Source organism: Dipodomys merriami, unplaced genomic scaffold (genome assembly GCF_024711535.1).
Source record: "Dipodomys merriami isolate MVZ:Mamm:240054 unplaced genomic scaffold, mDipMer1.0.p SCAF_896, whole genome shotgun sequence".
Classification (NCBI taxonomy): Eukaryota; Metazoa; Chordata; class Mammalia; order Rodentia; family Heteromyidae; genus Dipodomys; species Dipodomys merriami.
In genome coordinates, this window is record NW_027206508.1 from 186,528 (window position 1) to 199,277 (window position 12,750).

At 36.2% G+C, this 12,750-nt stretch overlaps 1 pseudogene; it reads right to left on the reverse strand.

Annotated features, from left to right (window-relative positions):
- Positions 1 to 1,900: 1,900 nt before the first annotated feature.
- On the reverse strand, positions 1,901 to 1,999 carry LOC138820530 (U6 spliceosomal RNA; annotated as a pseudogene).
- Positions 2,000 to 12,750: the final 10,751 nt, after the last annotated feature.

Sequence of the window (12,750 nt, forward strand, 5' to 3'; positions counted from 1 at the left end):
GAATCAGATCCAAGGCCTCATGTACCCAAGACAATCACTCTACTGCTGATCCACCTTGCCAGCCTAAGCTCCTGACTATTATCAGCTGCTGGCAGCCTGTGTTTTCAAATTCCCATCCTAGAATATATGAGCCAGGTTCTTGTGGGGTTTGGGCTTCTCTTGTCCTGAACCCCCGGGTATTTTGCTGTCACACGCATAATTCCCAGGGGGTACATTTCCCTGTTTTTCTCCCCTCTGCTGAGGCATATGCTCAGCTTTTGACTTCCATTGGGAGGAGTTGGTTGTGCTGCTCAGGCACCAAATCCCCAGGCCTGGTCCTGGCCCCTTGCCTGGGGCACACCAGTTGGACCTGTGCTGCTGTGTATCCCACATAGGTTATGCATCCTGTGTACAGAGTTCTAATTTCTTCCACTGTTGGGTGTCTTGACCCAGGGGCTCTATTCCTGCTTTGGGCATTTAAGCTCCCTTCTATGGGCTCTCTTGCTCTAGTGTGGCCAGCTTGATGTGCTCCACAGGCTGGTGGAGCTCTCGAAAACTTTCCAGTTTTAGTGGGTCCTGTGGTCCAGGTTTTGGGGTAGAGGGTCTGGGGTTTTCCAACAGCTCTGGTCTCCTTTGAGGAATATACCATCCCCTGCAGTGTACTCACCTGGATTTAGTTGTTGTTTCTGTGTGATGTAGGTCTCTGGTTGCCGTTGCAGTCAGAGCTCAGTTGACGTGGTTGTGGACTGGGCAGGGTGGTGGTGGCTCTGTGTGTTTCTCTTCTGTCTCTGCCTCAGTTGACCCTGTTCCGGTCCACCCCACATGATGGGCCTCTGGCATCCAACTGAGGTGTGGGGGAGCGGCCTCCATGCAGGTTCTGAGTGCTGGCGTTTTTCTCTGCACTCTCTGGATCAGCACCAGTTCCTTTAAGGTTTTCTGCCCTGGTGTTCTGTGGGCATCCAGTGTAGCTCTGGGGTTCCCACTGTGGGGCCGAATGGCTTTGGTCGGATGGAGCCTCTCTGCTCAGATGGAGAGTGAAGGATGGGTATGGGACCTTTGTCTAAGCTCCCAGCTCAGAGGTTTCTCCATTCCTCACAATCAGCGGGTCTGACACCGGTACCTCAGGGGGCTTCAGCATGGGTAATCTGCAGACATCCCCCTGTGTCTCTAGAACTCTGGCAGCCCCTGCCGGGCCAGGATGGCTGCAGCTTGGTGTGCTGCCACACGGTCAGAAAAAATTGGGGGAGGGGTCTTTGTTCTTCTCTGTTGTGAAATTCTTCTTTATCTGTCTTTCTTTTTTGTTTTTTTCCACCTCCTGTTTTTTGCTGGGTGTTAGACTTTTTGTTGTTTTCCGTCTCTTGGTGAGATTATGCATTTGAACTTGAAGTCTCTTGGTTGGGGAGAGCTGTGGAATTTCCTTACTGGCCCGTCCCCATCTTGGTCCCCCTCAAGTTTTTGCTTTTTTTAATCAGAAATAATTTTAATTTATCTGTCGAAATGAGTAGTACAGAAACTAAAGATATTTCTGGTGCTTGTCTGAAAAGTTAGAGTTTAAAATATTCTATATTCTATGTTTGTATAATGCCCATAATCTATTTTATTTTTTCCTAGATAGAAAACTTTGAATTGTACATTGTTTTATAATATATAAATGTCTCCTTTCAGATTCATTCCATATAGAAACAGTTTAAGATTCCTTTTTCCTAGGTCCTTATAGTATATTTCTTTGGAATAAAATGAAAAGGTTGCCTAATTTCAAAAGTTTTGTAAAGATTATGCTATGTAAAGCCTTTCTAAGGGGAAGATTTAATACACTCATGTCAAACCAAATTTCAGTTCTATGAATTACATGTATTGTTACACTTGTAATTTTGTAATCAACTTTTAATAATTGTTTTTCATTTCTTGCATCTGAAAAATGCAAAATATTGAATACTTCAAAAATTTTCATATCATCCTGTGCAATTGCCATGTTAATCTCTGTATTGTTGTAATTTGGTTATATGTGCTGCTGAAGCATGTAGTGTCCTCTAAAATTAAGTAGTTAATGATAAAATCTTTTTTTTTTTTTTTTTTTGGTCAGGTCTCAGGGCCTGATCTCTGGGTCTGGGCGGTGTGCCTTAGCTCTTCAGCTCAAGGTAGCGCTCTACCAATTGAGCCACAGCATCACATTCGGCTTTTTTCTTTTTTGCTTATTTAGTGCTGAGGAATCGAAACCAGGGCCTCAGGCATGCAAGGCAAGCGCGCTACCACTGAGCCACCTTCCGAGCTCCTAATGATGCAATCTTTATACAGGCTTATATCTTTGGGTGCCTATTTATAATAAGGAAATTTAATTGTTCCTAACAATGCTACTGATCTTATTTCCCTAAAATTCTCTGTATAATTATATTCTCTATAAAATTATATTGTTCAGTTGATTGCTCACATTTGCAATTTTTTTGTCAATGATTATTTTAAGTCTTTTTCATTCTAGCTTTAATCATACTTTGAAGCATTTGTTGCTAAGTTCAAAGCAGATAGCTTTTTCAAGTACTTATTTATCCAACTGAGTTAGCTTTGTGGAGCTAATGGATTCAAAGTAAGCCTTGTTTAAGAGCTACTTCTAAACTTCTACAGCTTAAAATTTCGCAAATGAGGTCTTACTGGTACAAATGTCTGCCTGAGCCTTTACCTTTCTTCCATGTAGGAATAGACCAACAAGAATATCTTACCCTGACAGCATAGATTGTCTTACTGAAACAAAACGAATCTTAGTTGCAAGGGATCATAGAGACATGAACACTTCAGACAGAACTGTTCAGACTAGAAGTTAATTTATCAAAATAGAATTGTTTACTATATCTACCATTTCAAAAGTAGCTAAAGCAAAGAAGGTGAAAAAATTGTTCATATGCATGATTACCTAATGTCCTGACCTGACTACATTCCAACCAGAAAGGAACTTACACTATTGCCTTTCTATCACCAAATATTTCCATAGATCCAGAAGAAGGCCATATGTTTCTTCTCAATATTAGGCCATATTATTTTTAATACCCCTCCTCTAGTGATTAATGTAAGATTTCACTGCAGCAGAAGTGGGTCCAAAAAATAGTTCCTGGAAGGATAGATCCGTGATATGTCTACCAAGGCCAGGAAAACTTGACTTAGAGGTCAAATGTAATTCAGAAAAACATTAATTGAGAAGATCCTTAGTGCTTCAAAACACTGGCATTTTAGTACAGTATGGTCCTGTGGTATAAAAATGTTGTCATTCTAAAACCAATGATAACCTACATTTAATCTTAAAGTGTATTCCTTTTCAAATGAACTTTTTGAAATCACATTTGCCAAAATAACATTCGATAAGTAGATGATACTTAGTGACATTACAAGTTTTTCAAGTGTAGGGAGCAAGTTACAATAGAGTTGATTTATTTACCCAGCACTAATGCCAAACAGGTTCAACCATTAATTAAAGTCTAGAAATAGTACCTCGCACAATTTGTATTGTTCAGTAGGTGCCTTCCAGAAATGTGTGAAATAGATCAGCCTCCCATATTTCAAACCCAAACGTTAGCTAATAAAGTAAATTTCATCACTTAATAAGGGACATTTTAAAAAGTCACAAATACTTGCCTTATCATATGTTGTTTTATGTTTTCCCTATCTGTCTAACATAGTAAGAAATATGATTTTAAGTCTTGAATATGGGTACTCATCTGAGATGTGACAAACAAAATCAATCTTCTATTTTTCTTATTCCTCTATAGTACTAAATCTTAGTTTTCTTCTTTTTCCAAACTGTATAGGTAGTAGAAAGTATTATCCCATGTGAAATAAAATAATCACACACTATTTTACAAAACCATTTATAAAAATTAGTAGTTAGGATTACATTCTAAGTCATTTTTAAACTTTCTTTTTGACTAAAGATTAATCTTCTAAATGGATGAGACTATAATCATGTCTAGGTGCTTCAGGTCTCCAGTCTTGCAAATTGTTATTACAGATGAATGAATTATGGAAATATAAGCTGACATCAGTTCAAGTATATGCAGGATTGAACTCCATGGAATGTATATAAACTTTTCAAAGTATTGACAGTTTAAGAGAATGACTATCAGGAAGTTGAAACCAGAGAGGAATAATAGTAAAGACATAGAATGAATTAAAAAATGGAACAAGGGGCAAGTACAGCTAGAATAGTCAATGTACACATGTGATAAAGGAAGTCATAAATCGGAAATAAGTCTTGGAGAAGGGGTTGTTTGAGAATGATAGAAGGAGCCACTGTGATCCAGGAGAATTAGATTATTAGATGGATATATTTAATTGTACCACGCTTGCACATCCTTTTGAAACTCAGTTAAAAAACACAACAACAAATAAAAACACACAAAAAACACAACCAAACAGCAATCTCTAGAGAGTGTGAATATGACCTCTAAAAATTTTTAAGCAGTTAATAGAGGGCAGTCTTGGTAAAAGCAAACAAAGCTGCTCAAAGAGGGCAGTTTGGGGTAGGGGAGGATTATGAAGAGGTTTAAATAGATTGTCTAAGGTTATAAATCACCCACATCTGCTGTAAATATTATCTTTCTTCTGTGAGTTCTCTTTTTCTGAACTGCATACTCCTGTCCTGAACCACAATTGATATCTTGTGAAGATAGAATGTAAGAAACAAGGTCAAGAACCCATTACTCCACTGGAGAGATAACAATCATCTACGTTTTCTCTCATATCTCTCCAGTATTTTTTTCTTCATACTTTTAAGTCAGTTTATTTTGAATTACATTTTCCTTCTTTGTTATGGCAAAGTAATTGGTCAAATAATTCACTAAATATTATTTGCCATTTTTTTCTATCATGCTGTTTAATTGACTAAGCGAGTCCATTAAACTTTTCTTTTGCATTTGGTTGCCATGAAATAACATCTATGTTAATGAAGACAAATCTAATGTAAAATTTGTCTCCAGAAAACTAGTCCAAGAAGCTGTAATCACAAATATTTGGCTATGTTTTTCTTTTTTCTTTTACCTTGAAAGTCTCGTTGTGTCTAAAGTGCTCAGAAATAAGTACTCCATCATTTTTTGGTTCAATCAATTCTAACCTCAAAGATATATTTTGCTAACAAGATGCATAGAGGAAACTGAAAAATACTCCATTTTTATCTTCTCTCTTAAGACTCTCCTTAGGTACCATATTAGGAACAGTGAAGTTATTTTTGCAAAATTATTTCAATAGATTATTTTTCTCTTGGTCTTCTATTTGCTCAACAAGATGTATGACGAATAGATTTAAATCACCCATATCTAGGATGACAGTGTCTGTGACAAAAGGACAATGATTCTGTGTCCTACTTCAATGTCCTCTTTTTAGCTCTTAAAGTCTGGTGAAGCTGAAGGACTCTAAGCGCTCAGCCACTGCTACATCTTCATAGTTTCTCTTTTAAATCTCTTTTAACTTGCCACATTTGGATGTGGAATTTATTTTCATGTCTTCATTCAATCAGTTCTGCATTGTAGTGAGCTAAATCCGCTGTGTAAAATCACGTTAGGTAGCAAAAATTTTAAGACAATGTATATCAAAAAGTTTTAGCCTCCCTTCACTGCTGAAGCCAATACACTTACCCAGGGCTTCTAAGAACATTATTTCCTAATCTTTTCCATTTGCTCAATTCTTTTCTAAACCCAAAACTTTTTGCTCATGTAATAAGAGAATTCTTCACTATCTCATGTTAATAAGGATATTATATTTTGTATTTAATTTTTTGGGGGTGGATATTATATTTTGTGAGCCAATTAGAAATATGAAATCATTGGTTTCAAATACCCAATCAGATTTTTTTTTTCTGTTTTACTCCTTCACGTGCAAAGACATTGGGGAAAGTATTACAAACAGAAAAGTGTAAACCCAATACCTTCTATCATTGTGGAGGGAATTTTCTCCCTATATATTTTGACCGAAATTATCTTTTTTTTAGAAAATAACTGTTTGATAAACAAAGGTTAATTCACAAATTTTGATGCCTTCTTTTTTAAGAACTTTGTATTTAAATTCTACTAAAACCTTGTTTCACACAGTGAGAGTATATATCCTGGGTAAGGACAATTCGCAAGGGAATCTATAGGATTTACATCAAGTTTTCTGAGGTTTGTTTGTTTAGTATGAAAAAGAGCCATCTTCGCCCACATTGCTTCCTATCTACTACGTCTCCATGGATTTCTTTGCATGAAAGCCTAATAGCCCAGGCAATTTTAAATTTTCTTAATAGGCTTAGTTGTTAAAAATTTTGAACAATTAAAATTTACCTATTATAAGTTAAAAATTCTTTTGGAATTCTTTTATCAGAATGGCAAATTCACCAATCCTAATTCAACCTTTACCATAAAAATTTAACATGTTGTTTTCATGATTTTGTGTCCATGCAACAATTGTTTTCCAGTGGCCTTTTTATGTGTACATATGACTGTATAAGCTGATGCTTAGCAAAATGAACTCCAAGACATGGAAACAGATTTTTTTATTTGTGGTTGTTGTTTTTGATGTACTATGTTATTTCTATTTTCTTTGGGATTTTCCCTATGGTTTATCCCTGCTGTATTTGATTTTGTTACCCTGTGTATTGTGTATACATTTACCTTAATTAGGGAAGGGAAGAGGAACAACAAAGGGGCGAGACAAAGGACAAAGGGCAAACCAATGCAACAGCAATACTCACAAGACAATATTTTGGAAATGTACATTACAACTTGTGAGGGGTGAAGGGGCGAAGAAAACTGTGAGAAAAATGAGGGAGGGATAACAAGTTTTAAAAGTTATGTATTCACTACCTTACAATTTCTGTTACACCACTGTACATCATTTTGATCATAGAATTTAAAAAATAAGCTGCATAAAATATAATTTCACTGTATTGGTACAGTAATTATTATTGTTTATATGTTACTATTTTAAAAATCAATGTTGTTTGGCAACTAATTTGAATTAATTACCCCTTCTTTATCAGAGGGTCATCAACTTGAATGTTATCCAACTAGACAATATTTTCACAATACACTTGCTAATATTTTGAAAAAGAATAAATTTAGTACTTTCTCGTACTAAAACTGAAAACAGATTAATTCTATGGAAACCCATAACTTTTAAAAGTAAATAAGTTTTAAGAGGACAGAATATATGTGTTCTTCAAAATTGTTATGACTAATAACTACTTCATTTTAAAATTCTCAACATTCCATACCTGGGATATTCAAAACAGTACCTGTTTGCATGTTATGAAATTCTGCATTAGATACAGTTTCCAATGAGGCGTTGCAGATTGAGAAGTCAACAGAAAAATAGCCACATTCTGGTAGAGGATAAAACTATGAAGCATCTGTAATAATTAATTCTTCAAGAGTAAATAATTGTTCATCATAGTAAGCAATTATTCCTATGACCATCAATCCCAAGATTTATGCCATAAAGTCACCCTAGACAAACAGTTTCCAACTTGTAAGGTGCACCTTAAAATTTCTTAATTCACATCATGAATAGCTTATCTCTATTGTGAAAAAATAGTACATCTCTGCTAATGTGATGCCCTCCTTGTAATGGAAAGAACACCACAATAAACTGAGCTGCATCATTTTTCCCCCAGTGGTATTCTTGAGATCAGAACACTTGCAAATATTATTTATATTTATACTTTTTAACTATCATGGATATTCAGGATGCTTAGATCAGAAAGTTATGGTTCAAAGCCCACCTAGGCAGGAAGGTTTTTTAGATTCTTATCTCCAGTAACCTTCTCAGAAAAAGCCAGACACAGGAGGCACTGAGGATGAAGTGGTAGGGCACGAGCATTGAGCATAAATAGGCTCAGAGACAGTGTCCCAGCCCAGAGGTCAAGGTTTAGGACAAGGCAATAAAACAAAAACAAAAATGAAAACAAACCCCAAACCTAACATTTTTACCATTGTATAAAGAAGCTCATAAATAAGGAAATGGCTTCCTGTGTTACATTTAGGAAGAAGAAAGGAGATGTCACACAATTACTCTCTTCATAACATATTATACTACACCCTCAAAAAATTGCTTGTTCCAAACTTATAAATTGCTGTCATCATTTGTTGGCAACTCTGTCTAGATTATTCACATTATCATGTTATACATGAACTGTTGGAATTATCTATTAACTAAATTCTAATTGTAACTCTTGAAAGTTTTTTCTAGGAAAATCATTTGTGAATTTTTCAATTAAAATGTCTACTTAAAAAGACTTTTGTGGTAGCCTATAAAACACGAAATTACAAATAAAACAAAAATATTTACTTTAAATCTCAATTCTAATTTAGCATGGTCTATAAAGTCCTACATTACATAACTGTGCTATTTCTCCAGGCTTAATCTTTTGTAATCATTCATCAGTTCTTTGGAATCCAACAGAATGATGCTTACTTACTTTCTCATTTTTCTGCATGGGAATCATGAGCATTTTGCATATAGGAATATTCTGTAATGAAGAGAGCATTTAAAACAAGTGAGGATTATATATGTGTTGCATTTCAATAGGAAACTTGACTTCTTAAAACTTAGTGACAAAATTAGCCCAAACTTCCAACTGTGTATTCCTTTCTTGTTGTTTGGATTGTTTTATTGAGACAAAACGATCCTACCTATTCCAAGGAAGGTATGACTATGTAATTCCACTCTCTAATCTCCTGTCTTAGTCTGAGTGCTCCAGTCTTGTATCACATTGCCCTGGCATAGTTTGTTGGTTTATTTAGTCTAGAAACATACTATTAATTCTGAACTTCTCTGATGATCTTATCCACTAGACTGACTGCTCAAAGTGTTTCTATACAATTTTCAAAGATGTTCTAACATTTGTCACAGAATATAAACATTTTCAGATGCACCTACAAGGTCTCTGATTCATTCCTCCATGGATCCGATCCCTTTAATAATTAGTTGACTCTCTTACTATATCTGGTCCCTACCTATGTAATATTCTCAATATTTTGGATAGAAAGTTCACTTGAGGACTTTCTAATATTAAAAATTGTCACTTGATTCTAGTCTTAATCAGGACATATTTTCTATTATTTTCTAACTTTTCTACGTATTCTGAGAATTGCTTCATTTTGTATTTGTGTGTGCACTCATAAGTGCCTCTGTGTGTATGTGTATGTTTATATGTATGTATGCAAAAGCCTCAAGCTCTTATTAGCAATCTTGCTCCTGACTGGTATTCTAGCATTTGGCTGGTTAATTATAAGTAGTGTCCCAAAGCCTGTTCAGCCCAGGCTGGATGCAAACTGAACTTCCCAGACTCCTTTACATCCTTAGGTTTTATTTTTTCCAGGAGTATCAACTTTTCAGCTACTAACATGTTTGTGAGTGTAAAGTCTAATATGTATCCCACATATTAAACTGAAGAATTCATATAAAGTTAGATGTATATACACATTACATATCCTGAGTTTACACTGTTAGTAATGTGATTGTAAGCTGAATGGTGATGAGATCTGAGAATTAGGGTTCAAAGAGAGCTCGGGTAGGAAAGTCCAGGAGACTATTTTTTCCAATAACTACCAGAAAACTGGAAGTAGCATTGTGGCTCAAGTGGGAGAGTACTAGCCTTGAGCTGAATAGCAGAGGGACAGCACCCAGTCCCAGAGTTGAATTGCCATGGTCAACAACAGCAAAAAAGAATATAAGAAAAAGAAAGAAATTTAATGTGATCGTAGCCACGAGGTTCAGTGCTAGGATAATACTTGTTCTCTCAAGATGGACTCTTTTTTTCCAATTAAGGCTACGATCATATATCTGACTTGCATTGGGAACAGAATCATTCTTCATTCTACTTTTTACAAATTTATGTGATTAGAAAGCATGATTTAGAAAGGGAGTGGCCTCATGCTTCATGTTCCACTTAGGAGTAATGCTTTCTTTATATCACTCCCATAATTCTACATGCTGGACTTGGCTTCATTGTTTCAATATTGTCTTAATTGTAGACTCTTCTATATTGTACTGAACCCTTATACTTAAACACAGCACTTTTCTTTCTCCTATTATTGCTATTGTGTCTCCTACTGTTCACTCATGACACTTGGAAAATTAATGCACAGCACATACACTCACAAAAAATGATCAGAGAACCTTCTTACCATTTAAAATTCGCCTTAATTTACAGAGCACTTAAGAAGCTTGAACAAAATGTTCTCATGGATAACGTATTTATAAGCAATTTAAATTTCACATTTACTCTTTTCTAAGTTGTCTCTGAAACACGTGTTACCACATGTCCAAATGTGTCCTTGTGCTATTTCAATTAACCCAGAAATCATTCATTTTATCTTGAGCAGCACCATAGATTGTTACTGGAAGTAAGTGGAATTAACTGTTACTGGAAGTAGAAACTTATCCCAGGAGAGGAATTGAAAATAGAGGAATGACAAAGTTCAAATTACCTTTTGCTTTCCTTTTTACTGTATAAGAAAAGAATCAAAGATTTGGGGAAACTCTGTCCCTTTTTTGAGTGTGTTCTTTACTCATATAAACTTGTCGGTAAACTTCTAGTTGAGAGTATTAAAAAAGGAAACAATATGCCATTTGAAGGCCAGCATAGAACAAAGGAAATAACTTTGTTTTAAAAGTTTTCTACTGCACAGAAACAAAGCTATGGAGGTTTTAAAGTTTCTTATGGATGGATGTCTCAAACCTGAGATGAATCTCTTGTTGCACGAGTTAGTTATCAAACCCTTTATTCTGGTCCTGAGTTTTCCATAGCAATAAGGATTTCAAAAAAGCAGGTCCAGTGAGTATGATCAACAAAAAGATCCTATTCTCAAACCATTACTCCTTTAAGGAGGTCTCAAAGAAATACCTGAGGTTTATTTTATTTGCTAGTTTGTTCAGTTTGTGCTGGTTCTGGGGCTTGAACTCAGAGGTTGGAACCGGTCACTGTACAGTTGCCTTTCCTGCCCACCTGCTAAAATCTAAATACTCTACTGCTTGAGCCAAAACTCCACTTCTGGGTTTTTGGTCTTTAATTACAGATAAGTGCTTCATGGATTTTCCTGAGCAGGCTAAGTTTGAATCACAATCCTCTGGTCTCAACCTCCTGAGTAGCTAGTATAACAAGCATGAGTCACCAGCACCCGGCTACTATTTGCATTTAGTGCAGTTAATGGCACTAAGTAGAAAGAATGGAAATCAGAATCAAATTATGTGACATTGCAGCTTTTCAGAATAATTGAAGTAGCAATAAATATGTACTCCTTTTCCATTTTGTCACATTAATGACTCATGAGCTAGGAACCCTTACATTAGCATCCTCTTCCATCTGTGTAGGTGTATTTAGTATCAGGAAATATTCATAGAGAAATAGAGAAAAACAGATTTTTAGAAAGCAAAGGAGATTAGGTATGAAAGGACAGCATAGAAGGAGATACATTTATCACACAGAGATTAAGAACTAGCCTAAGAGATCTAGAATGCTGAAAGCAAAGAGAAATAAGACTAGTTGATAACCAGTTCTTCACTAACCAAAAATGGTTCCCTAGAATGTTTTCTGCTATACTTTAGTTACTATCATTTATTCCTTCCATCTGGAGTTATTCCTTCCCTTTTGTCCCAACCGTTAATTAGCCTATGCCTTTTTGTGCCATGACTGTACAAAAAGGTTTCAAAATCTCACTTAGACTATCCTTCTAATTGTGATTAGCAGTGAACACTCAAAATCATGGAATCTTTAAATTTCCATAATTAATCTTCACCTGACATCTAAGCACATTCCTGGCATTAAGTGTTGTGACCTTATGAACAAAACTTTTTTTTCAACACAGTATCCTAATATAGATAAAGTGCATGAATTAGGGACTATTGTCAGGTATCAGTATGGAAGGAGCAATTATATGTTCCAAGTATGTGTTCTTTATTTTTCATTTGCTAACTAAATGTTGTTGTTGTTGTTGTTGTTGTTTTGCCAGTCCTGGGGCTTAAACTCAGGGATAGGGAATTATTCCTCAGCTTTTTTCCCCCGCAAGGATAACCCTCTACCACTTGAGGCACAGCACCATTTCTAGTGTTTCTTTTTCTGTTTAGGTGGTACTGAGGAATTGAACCCAGGGTTTCACACATGCTAGGCAATCACTGTACCATGAAACCACATTCCCAGAGCCCTAAATGAGTTTCTTAAGATGGCATTACACTTTCATTTTGTAACTATGTATCATAAATTTGGCCAGAAATTTTTGCTAGTAAAGGACATTTAACAGAATACTGAGTCTAGTATGTCTAGATGGACAATGAAGAACCGTCATGGTCTAGCCAGGCACAGAGGGGCTTACCTCATGGAGCTAGTACAACAGACTGAGCAAGAAAACTCCTGACCCACAGCCCACCTCCAGAATGGGAGGACCACCTTTGTTCCAGCCACATGGGGCGCTGGATCACCTCCTCCAGCACCTATCCAATCATTTCATGAGAGAAAGGGAAAAAAAAAGGTAGAAGGTCAAAATTACACTTAAGCCAGGTGTAGGTGGCTCAGTCCTATAATTCTAAGTACACAAGAGGCTGAGATATGAGGATCATGGTTCATAGCCAAACCAGGCAGGAATGACTGTGAGACTCTTATCTCCAAAAACCACCAGAAAAACAGAAGTGCTGCTGTGAGTCAAGTGCCAGAGCATGGGACTTGAGTTGAGGAACTCAGGGACAGCGCCTGGGCCCAGAGTTCAAGCCCCACGAATGACAAGAAGTGGACTTCCCACCACAAGAAGTGGACTGAATAGC